The sequence below is a fragment of the Brassica napus genome, chromosome A3 (genome assembly GCF_020379485.1).
Source record: "Brassica napus cultivar Da-Ae chromosome A3, Da-Ae, whole genome shotgun sequence".
Lineage (NCBI taxonomy): Eukaryota > Viridiplantae > Streptophyta > Magnoliopsida > Brassicales > Brassicaceae > Brassica > Brassica napus.
The window spans coordinates 38,395,622-38,411,521 of NC_063436.1; the positions used below are offsets into that span (position 1 = coordinate 38,395,622).

Below are 15,900 nucleotides of genomic sequence, written 5' to 3' on the forward strand. Positions count from 1 at the left end.
AAACAATTTATAAATCTTCATAAATGATTTATAAACATTTATAAATTATTTATAATCCGTATAAAGCCTTATAGAAAACTAAGTTCAAGTTTGTCTTATAGACTGATTTTATAAACTCTTATAAATGAATTATAATTTAATAAGATATTTAGATAGCCTTATAAATTCTTTTGATAACCAATTATAAATAGATTTATGAACCTAATAAATGGTTTAATAAATCCTTATATATGATCTATAAGTTGTTTTATAAAATCTTATAAATGTCTTTACAAACTCTTATAGATGATTTATAAGATTTTATGAAAGATTTATAAACCCTTATAGATAATCTATAAATTGGCTTATAAGTATAAGTTTCTTTATACTCTTATAAATGATTTATAAGATTTAATAAAAGATTTATAAACCCTTAAAATATGGTTTATAAACCATTATAAATGATTTTTAAATATTTACAAATGATTTGTAGACTTTTACATACATATATATTATTTATTATCATTTTTTTTTTGACAACATCAAAACAAACTACTAACTAGATGCTCTAGACAGCCCAGCGAGCCAAACCGGTGGAGTTGAATTGACATAAAGCAAAGCTGAAGGAGAACTCCTTGCACCGCGTGCAAGCTTATCCGCCAAGGTATTATTTATTATCATTTAAAAATGATTTATAAACCTTATAAGCATCAATAAATGATAACATATATTTATAAAGTCTTATAAATGATTTATTATCGTTTACAAATGATCTACAGAAAATGTGTCAAAGCCATACATGGAGAAAACAAAAACTGTTGACTACTTTTCTGTGCAAAGCTGCACATACATCTTCAGGATACAACACCCCATGAGCCTTTGAACGAAGCAGCTTGTAGAAATTCATGTTTGCGACAGGAACTGCGCCTATTATCCTAACTGTGAGGAACATCTGCACATCAGGGAGCTTTGAGCTTATATTTTTGGCAAACATCACAGGATGTGCCAGGCCACAGAAGATAATGTTCCTCTTTTTTAAGAAATGAATTGCTGCTGGACGCAGTTCAAGATCAAGGAATATGTGATTGCCAACATACAGAACCGGTCCCTTTAAAGGTATTCCTCCAAGTGTTCTTTCTATTGTACCGTTGACTAGAGTTGAGAGAAAGACGAGAACAACAGCGATTAGCAATCTGAGTGTGAAAAATAATAATACTCCAGGCTTTTCTTATAGTAACAGAAGCAGGATGTTGTGTTGCAGTTAAAGCTTTGAACTCACTTACCTTTGTGATTGTTCAAACTCTTTGAGCTCAAAAGGAGTAGGTAGAGTGTAATCATAAATGTAATCAAGTTTCTTCGCACGTCGATAATAATATGCAATCTTAAGAATAGTCGCCAGATCTACCCCATCCTCCTAACATATGTAGATCAATCGTGCTGTAGATTAGTAAACTAAATACAATATTTGATTCAAACATGCAGAAGATGTGAGCACCTTAACAAGAAGTGGAACTGTCCATTATTCACAAACTCAAGGACTTCACATTTTGGCAATGCACAACGGAGTCTATCAGTGTCTTCTTTGTTCAGTAACCATTGATCACGTCCACTGCAACATCCATAGCCGTCTTATAGCTACCACTTAGCTTCTTTACAAGCAAAAAGATCGGTGAACTTCAACTTTAAATTAATAATGGAAATAAATAACTTTATGAACCTGAGAAGTATAAGTGTTTGGGTTTTAACTGTGTACACATCTGCAAAACAAGACCAATCTGATTTAGTACAGAAATGAGGTACTATGAAAGGAGTCACTTGACAACCGAACAAACAAAACAAAAAGGAAAGCAAGTCATCACTTTAGCATCTTCAACGACCTGATTCAACCCCTTAGCTCCTTCAACAGCCATCTCTTTAGCTTCTTCTACATGCATCACTTTCTTCAGTCATTCTTAGAACTCCTACAAGTAAACGATACACAAAGAAGACATCACATATACAAACTACATAACTCACACATACACAGTTAAACTTTTTTGCTAGTCATCAGCCATTTCACCTCGAACCCATTTTCTACTGTGATGTTTGCTTGATTAGAATGTAAGTTTTCACATACGACAAAAGCTTTATCATTATTTAACTACACACCAACAAATTTTTCTTTTGTTAATATTCATCCAAGATACTATAATTTCAAGTTCTAAACAATAAAAATATTGATATGAAATAGATAAAAAAAACTCACAGTGCTGCCATCAGTTTATGGCAAGGGTCTCTGTTTTCTTCGCATCTTCTGCAATCTTTCTTCCTCGTTTCCCAAGCTCTAGTAACTCTCTCTCTCACTTTCTCTCTCCAATGGCAGCAGTGAAATTAAGCAGAAACCAGTACGTTTACGTGGCAAACCCCGCCGAGCAAGCGGAGCGTTACGAGGAGATGGTACAGTTCATGGAGCAATTCGTCACAGAGGAGAATACGGTGGAAGAGCGAAATCTACTCTCAATCACGTACAAGGACGTGAAAGGATCTATAAGCACCGCGTGGAGGATCGTATCCTCAATCGAGCACAAAGAAGCAAGCCCTTTAGGGTTAGTTTAGTCATTGTAACTACACATCTTAGGTATTTATGAAAATGTCCTTCTATTGAAGGTAAAGTTGAATAATGGTACTACATAAAGTGTAAAAGTTAAATTTCTCCTATCAAATTATACACATTCTTATATTATTCAGTCTAAGAAAAATCTAACTAACAATATTATCTTATTTTAGTCTAATTGTAATAAATTCTTTTGATTTATTTCTCCACCCTGAACACTCCCGTCCACAAACACAAAAGTCACATGACCGGAAAACATCACTCCGGGGATTGACCTTCTCCCAATCTAACCCAGGCCGCATCGTCATGCAGCGCTTGTCCATGGGCGCGGCCCACTCCATGGAGAGTAGGTCACTCCACCACTCGAGAATTGGGCTTCTCCCAATCTTACCCCATGGTCCATGCATATCACCGGAGAATTGTGCTTCTCCCAATCTAACCCCGAGACGGCCACATACTCACAAGCATTAGTCTAGATGCAACACAACTCAAACCAGCATGAGGGAGATCCTCCTCTAACCTCCATGCAACACACATGTAGACTAGATGCACGACACACACACCCACTTTCCCTAGTCAAGACCACAACACAAAACACAACTGGCATGAGGGAGCTCCATCTCTAACCTCCATGCGACACTTGGTCTAGACTCGACAATTCTAAAGCGAGCGACATACTAAACAACTACCCGGCATAAGAAAGAGTCTCACTCAAATCTCTATGCAATCCCAACTACACTACATGCAATGCATATGAACCGGCATGAGAAGAGTTTCACTCAAATCTACATGCTACACAACACCATAACATATGCAACTACAAAACTAATGATGCATGCATGTAATCTAACCACTTACCAACACAATGCATATCAATCATGGTATCACCCCTAGACAACCATGTTCACAACAACAAGACAAGATATGTATAACCATAACTATAACATGCATTATAATTAAACACTCAAGCATGGGTTCTACCAACTCCCACATGCACACACATAAACCGCAAATGCGGTCCTAGCTCATGAATCCTCACGGTTCAAGTTCTCCAACCTGCATACACACACGGTTAGCAACACACAACACACACACACACATGGAACCCACCTAGGTTTTCACAAGCCGCACAACACCTCAAAAGCGAAAGACCACCTCTCCTAGCACAACACAACAGATCCTAGGACAAGGATCAACACACGGAAAAGCCTCCTACACTCTCCTCATTCACTTAGAAATTTTTATCAGTTTTTGCCATTTTCTCTCTCAAGAACAAACCATAAGATCGACTGAGAGAGAAGGCACATGGGGTTTCTAAACTTCTAAAACCCATACTAAGGGTCCTATTTATAGCCAAAAAGTGGGGTGGAAACACTTGACATGTGTAGTTCCACTTGTCACCAAAATGCACTCCAAAAGCTCCCATGCATGAAAGTACACTGAATCAAACCATTTACGTCCCATCTTCTAGAAATTAAACCACCTTCCCATGTAGGTTCACTGTACCCAAAATCAGAACGAAACTTGACTCCCAAGTTAAGTTTCCACCTCACCACTTTTTAGCTCCAAAATGGCCTTTAAGCTTAACACATGTGAAACCTACTTCGTAGGATTGTCTCCCTTGCTCCTGTAGACTTCAGTGTGTAGGGGAAGAACCAATGCATGGAAGTTTTCGTGCCTGATATGTTTCCATTAGCCTTCTCCCTCCTTAACCAAACCGCAAAAATGGCCCATTTTGACAGTTTCGGGTCTTTAATCTTCCAATCTGTTTTTCTTGTGCTCCAGCCCAATCCAATACTTCCCCTGAGTCCTAAATGAAGCTTAGATGTCGTGGGGTTTCATGTAGAAAAGCCTTCCTTCAGCCCATAGTTTCCATTACCCCTTGTAGTCCATTTCGGGAACAAATAGTATCTCCATGTCTTCTTGCTCTCTAGATGTGTATTACCCCTGATTTCTTCACCATAAAATTATTTGATTTATTACACACCATGTCCAAGATTAAGGAATTTGGTCCCCTCCACGTGGCATGCTCCTATTGATTGCTCGAATGGGTTATATGGACCAATGGGATTCTTTCTCTCTCCTTTGACTTTACTTGACTTTGACATCTGAGTTGACCATTTCCAGAAGTCAAGGAAATGTGTAAAATATTTCTATGAACTCCTTTTCCATGTTTGCACAAAGTTTGGCCACATTTGCCCTCAACTAGATCGTTTCGATCATATCGGCCAAAACCGTCTTCCTCCGGACTATCTTGGTCTTCTTCTTAACCATCTTGGTTTTGTCTCGACCAAACTCTAAAATACCTTAAATAAGGTTTCAAAATTGACTCCCTAACTCATGTATTCATAGTAGCCACCTTCGTCTTCTGGCCGTCACCAAACCTCTACGTAGACCATCTCTGAAACCTTTACCGACCATCTCCTTATAGGCCCGTACAAATTTGATTTTGATTCGACAAATTGTCTTCCACTAACCCAACTTGATGAGTGAGATTGAGTATTACTTGAATTGTTGACTTTGGAAATTCAACATGCTCGACCATGACCCTTTCGTAGCTCAAATTCTATCTATGCGATCAAATCTGATTTTTGCTCTACCGTTCTTCAAAACTCGTCGACCAAACCTCTAGTCATAACTCTATATAGCATAATACTCTAAATGTTGATCGATCCTAATTCGTTGAATTTTTGTTGACTTGATGCCCTTGAGCAGGGTATTACATTATCCCCTCCTTAAATGAATTCGTCCCCGAATTCACAAGGTACTTCTATCTTCTTCTACCACCTTCTGAACTTTGCTTCGGCTTCCTCGATCTGTTCCTTGGTTCTATGTTGTCGATGTCACTATTTGCTTCTACCATCTACTTCTTTCTTTTACTACTGATGCCACCATTTGATAATAAACTCTTCTACCACCGTCTACTCACATCACAACTCCGGCTTGTCGTGCGATCAACTCCACAATTTCTTTACTTGGAATTTCCATTCTTGTCTCCCCTCCATGGAAAGGACTTCATCTTGATCATCGGCACCATATTGCCTCCTTGTTTGGGCTTTCATCTTCAACTCCTCTCATCCTCCTCTGGTCTTACACCTGATTAGGCTTCATCTTTTATTCTCGTCATATTTTTTCTCCTGGCTTTACACCGTTTGGGCTTCACCACTAAACTTCTTCGGATTGGTCTTCCACTTGACATCTCTTCCCTAAATCTTCGGCTTTTTGCTCTTCAATAACTTTTACTCCTTGAGGCATCACCATTCCAAATACACCATACACTCTAGCCTCCATGCTTCCATTACGGTCTCGGTTGCTTCTTCACTAGCTCGACCACTGATTACTTTGATCTTGCACACTCGCTGCCGGTGTTTACTACGGTCGCCTCTGGTTCTAGATTTTCTTCATGCACGCACAAGTCTTCATGAGTACACCTTGTCAAGGTTTATGTCCTTCCGACACCACACCCACTTACAACTCATCACATGGCTATAAATAAGGGGCGGCTTCCTAAACTCTAGGGTTCACTCTCTCCTAAAAAAAACAAGGTTTCCTAAAGCAAAGCTTAACTACCTAAACTTAGAAAGGTCTACACACTACACAACACTTGCTACCCGGACACACAGTCCTCAATGCCACAACAAAGAAGGTTGCACACGCAACACAATAACAAAACAAAACAACAGCCACAACATGCAAAGAGAAGGATCAGCAACCACCTACCTTAGCTCCCACGAGCTCAACGACGAGGGTTCCTAGAATGGCCATAGTTTCTATGGTTCTATCCTCCCATTGCAGATGAGGCTGATCGAGCAGGGCTGGCAGGGGAAACGACGGAGATGTGTACGGCTTAGATCACGCTGGTCATTGGACAATCCGCGACGAAGTGTCCACGAGTTTCACACGAGGTGCAGATCAGGTAAGCACTCAAGTCCGGCTGACTCCTAATTCTGGTGCACGCCCGAGTATGATGGTCACCTGCTCCACACACATTGCTTTCTCTTCTGGTTGGAATATCGCGAGAGTCTTTAACATTTGATGCTGGTCCTCCACTAGTACCTCCTTTTTCCACTTGTCCTCCTAGAGCTCCACTTGTTCTGGTCATCCCATTCTGAGTACCCTCCATCATCTGAACTTCCCTTTTGGTCTCTTGTTGAACTTCCTTGCCCAGTTCCCTTGCTTCTGTTCCGACTTCCGGATTGGTTGGTGATGACTCCATTGGCATTGGCGAGTAATGGTACTCGTAGTATGGGTCAAAGAATTGCCTAATACTTTCCAAGCTAAAATCAATAGATCCTCCAAGTGAGAACGCTGGACTCCAAGCTGGCATTAGGATCCATGGACTGGTCTCTCGGGAACTGAAGTCGGCAATGTTGACGGCCACCGTGCTGTCTGATGAGATCTCAATGATTTCCGGCGGTGGTTGTTCAATTATCTCCACATCAGATGAATTGATCTCCATTGCCTCCCACAACTCATTGCCATAGCCGTACTGGAAGTTGAATGAGTTGGATGATGCTTGCGGAATGGCTTCCATGCTTTGGAAAAGTTCATACCCTCCAAATGATCAGATTCTTCTTCAATCTCTTCAAGTACCTCAACTTCCTCAAACTCGGATGACCCGGTCTCATGCGAACTTTCGGTTCTCTCGACCACATTCTCATTTTCAAAGTTGGAATCAGACTCTGACTCGCTGGATGAGCTCGATTCACTTGACCCATCATAACCGGCTGCTTCAGTCACTTGCCCAACTCTTCGTAACCGTACCACATTCCCCATCCTCGATCCACTCCCGCCCTGTCGATTACCAACACCAAAAACTGCAACACAAGATAAGAGTGAGGTCCTAAATTCCCAAAAACTGATCTAACATACCTAGTCCTAAGAAGAGGACGTTCCAGTTCCCTAGTGACGTTGTTTGCGATTCCTTTTAACTCGATAAAACATTTAAAAACCCGCAAACGAAAGCACGGTATCTCAACTGTGCTCTGATACCACCATTTCTAACACCCACGAACCGTCCTAGGTTGGACTAACCCATAACGACCCGAAAGTGTCACAGTTTTGACGAGTACCGTAGTTAGTCCGGCCAACAATTTAAACAAATTCAAAATCTCGACCAGTCCGGCCACAATACTGTCCCTCTCGACCTCGGCCTAAGGCTTGCCAACCCGTACCTCGGCCAAGAGTTGTGTTAAGTTTGGACAAAACTATATATCAGCGTTCTACGGGGATTTTATTAAACAAACATACTTTATTTATTTCACAAAGTCGGGAACTCGACTAAAGTCCTCAAATACAACAACAAAGAGAAAATAACGAGTCAAACGGGTGCCAATAAAAATCAAAACGAGTGAAAACATAAACATCTTGCTCCTTGCAAACAACATCGGAAAACTACGCTGGCCTCGTCCTCCTCACCCTGCAACCGCACAACCCTATACGGTTACCTGCAAAGAAAGGGGGGGGGGGGGAGGAGAGTGAGAAACACACAACAACAACAACGACCCCTCTCCTTTGCGCAAACACAAACACAACAACAAGAAAGCAATGCGGAAGAGTAAACGTGCAACTACTAAAGCAATGCAATAACTTAAACATGAATGTAATGCAATCGCTCAAACATGAATGCAATGCAATAACTCTACTCCCCAATCTCATCCCGAGACCTAACTACAAACCACACGACAATCTAGACTCAATCCTAGACTCAACCACCAAAAACAAGACACTCGAAGGACGGAGCCTCGCTCTACACATCCCTGGATCCCTTCACAACCCGGAGCGCTATCCTCTCCACCCTGAACACTCTCGTACACAAACACAAAACTCACATGACTGGAAAACATCACTCTGGGGATTGCGTTTCTTCCAATCTAACCCGGGCTACATCGTCATGCAGCGATTGTCCATGGCCGCAACCCACTTCATGTTGACAAGCCATGGAGAGTAGGTCACTCCACCACTGGAGAATTGGGTTCTCCCAATCTAAACCCATGGTCCACGCACATCACCGGGGAATTGGGCTTCTCCCAATCTAACTCCGAGACGGCCACACACTCACAAGCATTAGTATAGATGCACCACAACTCAAATCAGCATGAGGGAGCTCCACCTCTAATCTCCATTCAACACGCATCTAGACTAAATGCATGACACACACACCCACTCGCCCTAGTCAAGACCACAACACAAAACAAAACTATCATGAGGGAGCTCCATCTCTAACCTCCATGCGACACTTGGTCTAGACTCGACAATTCTAAAGCGAGTGACACACTAAACAACTACCCGACATAAGAGAGAGTCTCACTCAAATCTTTATGCAACCCCAACTTCACTACATGCAATATATATGAACCGGCATGAGAGAGTTTCACTCAAATCTACATGCTACACAACACCATAACATATGCAACCACAAAACTAAGGATGCCTGCATGTAATCTAACCACTTAACAACACAATACATATCAATCATGGTATCACCCGTAGACAACCATGTTCACAACAACAAGACAAGATATGCATAACCATAACTATAACATGCATTATAATTAAACACTCAAGCATGGGGTCTACCAACTCCCACACGCACACACATAAACCGCAAATGTGGTCCTAGCTCATGAACCCTCATGGTTCAAGCTGCATACACACATGGTTAGCAACACACAAGACACACACACAGAGGCCCACCTAGGTCTTCACAAGCCGCACAACACCTCCAAAAGCCAAAGACCACCTCTCTTAGCACAACACAACAGATCCTAGGACAAGGATCAACACACGGAAACACTCTCCTCACTCACTTAGAAATTTTTATCGGTTTTAGCCGTTTTTTTCTCTCAAGAACAACCCATAAGATAGAGTGAGAGAGAAGGCACAGGGGATTTCTAAAATTTTAAAACTCATCCTAAGGGTCCTATTTATAGCCAAAGAGTAGGGTGGGAACACTTGACATGTGTAGTTCCACTTGTCACCAAAATGCACTCCAAAAGCTCCCATGCACTAAAGTACACTGAATCAAACCATTTACGTCCCATCTTCTAGAAGTTAAACCTCCTTCCCATGTAGGTTCACTGTACCAAAAAATCAGAACGAAACTTGATTCCCAAGTTTAGTTTCCACCTCACCACTTTTTAGCTCCAAAATGACCTTTAAGCTTAACACATGTGAAACCTACTCCTTAGGCTTGTATCCCTTGCTCCTGTAGACTTCAATGTGTAGGGTAGAACCACTGCATGGAAGTTTTCGTGCTGATATGTTCCCATTAGCCTTCTCCCTCCTTAACCAAACCGCAAAAATGGCCCATTTTGACACTTTCGGGTCTCTAATCTTCCAATCTGTTTTCCTTGTCCTCCAGCCCAATCCAATACTTCCACTGAGTCCTAAATAAAGTTTATATGTCGTGGATTTCATGTAGAAAAGCCTTTTTCAGCCCATAGCTTCCATTACCCATTGTAGTCCATTTCGGGAACAAATGGTATCTCCATGTCTTCTTGCTTTCTAGATGTCTTTTGCCCCTGATTTTTTCACCATAAAATCTCTTTATTTATTTCACACCATGTCCAGGATTGAAAGAATTTGGTCCCCTCCACGTGGCATGCTCCTATTGGTTATATGGACTATTGGGTTTCTTTCTCTCTCCTTTGACTCTGGTTGACTTTGACATCTGAGTTGACCATTTTCAAAAGTTGAGGAAATATGTAAAACATTCTTTTGAACTCCTTTCACATGTTTTCACAACTCAATCTTGCATCCTTTTCCCTCAACTAGCTCGTTTCGACCATATTGGCCAAAACCGTCTTCCTCCGGACTATCTTGGTGTTCCTCCAAACCATCTTGGTTTTGTCTTGACAAAACTCTCAAATATGTCCTAAAATACCTTAAATAAGGTTCCTAGATTGACTCCCTAACTCATGAATTTATAGTAGCCACCTTCGTCTTCTAACCGTTACCAAACCTCTGCGTAGACCATCTCTGAAACTTCTACCGACCATCTCCTTATAGGCCCGTACAAACTTGATTCTGATTCGACCAAATGTCTTCCACTAACCCAACTTGATGATTGAGATTGAGTCTTACTTGAATTGTTGACTTTGGAAATTCTCCATGCTCGACCATGACCCTTTTGTAGCTGAGATTCTATCTGTGCGATCAAATCTGATTTTTGCTCGACCGTTCTTTAAAACTCCTCGACTGAACCTCTAGTCATAATTCTATATAGCATAATACTCCAAATGTTGGTCAATCCTAAGTCATTGACTTTGCGTTGACTTGATGTCCTTGACCAGGGATATTACAGGGCGATTTAAAGAGTTCTTAATAATTTGTTTTTAGAACCTAATCCTAATCTCTTTCTTCACTCTTTAATATTTTGTTTAGTTTATTAGTTAGATCTCTGAACGAGAACCTCTCAGTGGAAGTCTATTACTATTATATGCAAAAAGTTTATCATTTTAATATTCATCCTAAGGTTCATTTTAATTTTTAAAGAATGGATTTTTTACTTTTTATTTTATCTTTGTAACATGAAATTGTTACAAATCTTAGAAACTATTTGTAGCACTGAATTAAATATGTGCTAATTGAAGAGTTCCCTGGTAAGCTTTTCCTGAAGGATTGTGATACAGCCAAAATTTGCTACACTAAATTTACTAGACCAATAGTCAATCGATAAATAGAATTATCAAAAGATTGTGATACCGACATGATGTCATATATGTAGATTTCTTAAGGCCTTATAAAAAGTGTTCCTTTTGGGTCTTCTATTACGCAAACAAATATTCATTTGAGACTAAAGTAGTTCGATAAATTAATAACTCGGAGGTCAAGATTGAATTGAGAAGATTCAGAATTGAAAAATCTGTTAGAAGCTATTCTGATAATCGACCGATTTGAGAGAGAAAACCTAATCCTCTTTTCTTTCTATCAATGATCGAGCGAGTGAAAAATACTAATGAAATGGAACGGCATCGTCCCCACTCGGACAGTTTGCTGGTAATTAAAAGTCTGGTCCAACATTATATTCAGTTTCGTTTGGTCCGGCCCATCAATATCCAAATTTATGTTCTAATTATCAAATATTGCAAGCTTTTGATTTCCTAAATGTTACATATATAAATTGAACATTTTTCATAATTTTCACCTTGCCGAAGGCGCAGGTTTTATCCTAATTTAAAGTTATAAATAGAGACGGCACCATCAAATATTTTTTTGTGATGTTAGACTATGGGGTTGTTTGTTTCTCCATCTATCATCTCCATCTAGCTGCTCAATCTATATGATCCATCCAAATGATCCATCTAGATTTTAGGAGCTGTTTGTTTTCTCATCTAGATGAGTCATCTGGATGATTTTTATGTTTGTTTCTTTATTTCTATTTCCATCAAGATGAGTTTAATAAACAAATTACAAATATACCCTTGTTTTGATTTAATCATATGTTTGATATTAATTTTAGCTATACTAACTTTTATTATTTAGTATAAAATATATTTACACTGAAATTATTTTAAAATTAACATTTCACATTTATAAATTTTTATTTCATATAAATTTATTTATTTTGGCGGGAAAATGCGTTTTTCGGTTTTGGCAGGAAAATGCGTTTTTCGATTTTGGCAGGAAACCGTTTTTACGGTTTTAGCGGAAAACGTGCTTTTGCGATTTTTGCGAAAAACGCGTTTTTACAGTTTTGGCAGGAAAATACGCCATTACGGTTTTGGCAAGAAAACACGCTTTTGCGGATTTGGCGGGAAAACACGTTTTGTGATTTTGGCGGAAAAATGTGTTTTGCAGTTTTTGCGAGAAAACATATTTTTACGATTTTGGCGGGAAAACGCGTTATGGCGGGAAAATGCGTTTTGGCGGGAAAACACGTTTTGGCGGAAAATTATGTTTTGTGGGTTTTGGCGGAAAAATGTGTTTTGTAGTTTTAGTGGAAAATTCTTTTTTTTTGTGGTTTTGTCGTTTTTCATGAGTGTTAAAATGATATTAGGTTTGAGTTTGTAATTGTTAATTACATGGGGGTGTAAAATACATTATACCATTTTGACAAACCCATTTCTATCCAGATTATCCAATTGGGATTAGCCAGCTGATTTTCAAAATTAAACCTAAATTTTTAAAATTTATTCAGATGAATCATCTAGATAACTTGTATTTTTAATGCCTAAATGAACAAAACTCTCGTATTCATTCAGATGGCTCATCTGGATGGAGAAACGAAAAGCCTCTATCTCCAATGTATTTTGTTAGTGTTTTATAAAATATAATAATTTTATAATAAAATTGGGATTTACTCTTAAATATTTCTTTACGAAAACAATCTCTATTTGAAATATAAAGTTTCCTCTATAATTGCACTGAGTACAATTTATCTAGCACTACCTTCTATTTAACTACTAAATCACGCTGATTGCCCCTCAATGTGTTTGTACCGATGTGACTAAAACGTACTTTGACCAATGTTTAGTCATCCAAAAATTGATATCATGTACACATCAGTGTTTTTTCTTCAAAAACGATTTATCCTTTTTATATGTAAGTGCTGTTAGTTTGGTTGCCGCCGGTACCTGCGGCAGCGGCAGCATCAACATTCTGCGTTAACTCTTGTTCGTTTCGTTGACGCAGCTTTCTGCGTCTGACGCAGCTTTCTGCGTCTGACACCGCGTCCTGCGGCTGACGCCGATAAAACCTGCGGTCGCGACATAAAACCTGCGGTCAATAACGTAATTTACTATTTTACCCTTAACCTAATTCATTATTTACAAAAAAAAACCTAATATATTGATGCTGCCGCATCTGATTAACGCAGGTTTCATCTCTGGATCTCCATCTTTCTCGATCTCCATCTCACTCGTGCTTCCTCCATCTCTCGATCTCTCCATCTTTCTCACTCGTGCTTCCTCCATCTCTCGATCTCTCCATCTTTCTCGATCTCCATCTCACTCGTGCTTCCTCCGTCTCTCGATCTCTCCATTTCAAGCTCTCTCTCTTCCCTGAAGCAAACCAGTCTCGAGCTCTCTCTTCTCCGAGCTCTCTGTCTCGAGCTCTCTCCATTTCAAGCTCTCTCTCTTCCCTGAAGCAAACCCATCTCGAGCTCTCTCTTCTCCTAGCTCTCCATCTCGAGCTCTCTCTTCTCCGAGCTATTCTCTGAGGTAACTGTCTCTGAATAACTCACCAGATATTGATTTGAGTCTTAGGTTGATGAAGTGATGATAGCTTGTTGATGCTTAGGTTTGTGTAAAGCCGAGCTCTCTCTCTCTCGATCTCGGATATCTCTTCTCCATAGCATCTCAAAGCTCTCTTCTGCATAGCATCTGAAGCTCTCTTCTCCAAACCCATATCTTCCTTTTCTCGTTGAGGTATAGCTTCGTCTGTCTCTCACTCTCTCGTAAGGTTCATGTAGAAACATTTTGATTGTTTTTACTGTCGAATAGATTGGTACATTCTGATTCCCTTAACATCTTTGAGTGTTGTTAATCGGACATTTATTGTAGCTTCGGACGAGTATGGCCGTTTCTCAGTTGATTTTAAGATAGCTCATGTCTTAGTTCAGATGTTTGATGGGTTTTGCTATTCAGATGTATTTGCGATTCAGATGTTTGATGGGTTTCTCTTGTTTGGTGTTTGCAGGTATATACCAACAGGTGTTCACTCCCATCTCTTCCATCACAGAGGAAGATTACGGTGAGACTCTCTACTCGGTTTCATTCATTATGCTAAACAAAGATTTTGTTTTTATCTTGTCTTTAAAGCTTTGTCTTGCTTAGGTTTTTATAAGAGATGTCTAGTTTGGTTTTGGTTTACCTGTTGCCACATGTTTGGAAAAAACCGGCACATTAGTCTAAGAGTACATGACTGATTCATTCATTAAACTACCTAAATGCAAAAAGATACATAAATGATTTCTCTGCATCTTGTTGTTGGAATGATTGATTAACTTTTCTATACTCTTGTTTTTCATTTTGGCTTACAGAATCCTTCACATCTCTTTCAGAGGATAGCCAGAGACTTTTCATCCGTCTTTACACACGAAAAGGTAATCTACTCTGTTAGTTATCTACCTTTTTGAATAAACATTCTGTGATTATTTATGGAGTAGATTAGAATAGTGTTAAACTTTTGTAGAATGTTATGTGGATTGTTATTTTGACTCTTTGCTAGAGTACTGTATCTGTTATTTTTGAATTTTTGACTCTTGTTATTTTGACTCTTTGCTAAAGTACTGTATCTGTTACGTTGTTAGTTAAATAAAAAATGTTAAAAGTAGTGACTGATTAAACCTTGACGAATAATAAAATTCTGAGGGATCCAATCCAGCTATTGTTTTCATCTTTTTATGATAGCAAGAATGTTGTTCGGTAGGTGTAGTTATTAAGAGAAGCTTTATGTGCTGATGTTCATAGTGATGACTGATGAATTATAATTATTTGTTTCCCCGAGTTTCATAATTATTTGTTGCTGTTTCTTGCTTGAGTCATTTAAGTTACAGTTCTTATGATACTTTTGTAAATTGTTTGGATGCTTGTTTGTTCAGGACCTTACTTGCTTATTCTTTCTATTTTTTTTTGCAGGACTCAGACCCTCTCAAGCTCAGACCCTCTCAAGCTCACTCTCTACCGCTGTTCCTCTCACTTTTTAAGATGTCGACGTCAAAAGATGTAAGTTTCTCTCACACTAGTCTTAATGCTTGTATGTGCATCTTTTTTGTATGGAACTGTCTTTAGGTTGTATGGAACTGTCTTTAGGCTGTATGGAACCGTCTTTAGGTATTTTAGGTCGTATGCTTAAGGGTCTGTGTCTTGCTGTGGTGTGTTTTAGAATTGGAAACCTGAGGAAACTAGGTATTTTTTCCAACTCTACGCGGAAGAGACACTACAAGAAAACGTAGCAGTAACAACGGCGTTTTACGAGGAAATAATTTCCTCGTAAATTTACATACGCTTTACAACGCAATTACGACGAGACATAACTTCGTCGTAAACTCCATGGTAATTTACGACGAAACGTTTTCGTCGTAAAGTCAATGTAAGTTTACGACGAAAGTACGTGGAATGCGAAATAGTTGTAAACGTTACATCGACATTACGACGAATCGTGTTACCGTTATATAAAGGTGAAAACGTGTATTCAATGTGCTTTAACTTACCTAAATTCGTTGTAAACGCGTTGTAAATTTTCTATGTAAAATCCATGTAAAACTTACCATATTTCTCTATATATATGTCATTTCCCACAACTCTCTTCCTCACAACACACAACTCTCTTCCTCACAACACACAACTCCTCATTCAGCCACCAATTACTATTTCGAAGATAAC

The 15,900-nt window shown here is 39.3% G+C and overlaps 1 long non-coding RNA gene across 2 annotated transcripts; it reads right to left on the reverse strand.

Annotated features, from left to right (window-relative positions):
- Window positions 1-662: 662 nt before the first annotated feature.
- LOC125607310 lies at window positions 663-9,625 on the reverse strand. 2 transcript variants are annotated; one of them, XR_007338474.1, is made up of 7 exons: window positions 9,269-9,625; window positions 2,225-8,019; window positions 1,839-1,940; window positions 1,697-1,736; window positions 1,475-1,588; window positions 1,263-1,393; window positions 663-1,131 (listed from the first exon to the last, which is right to left on the reverse strand). It is a non-coding gene; the product is annotated as an uncharacterized LOC125607310 (long non-coding RNA). The 2 variants fall into 2 exon arrangements; XR_007338473.1 differs by having other exon boundaries at window positions 1,475-1,628.
- Between the last annotated feature and the right edge of the window lie 6,275 nt (window positions 9,626-15,900).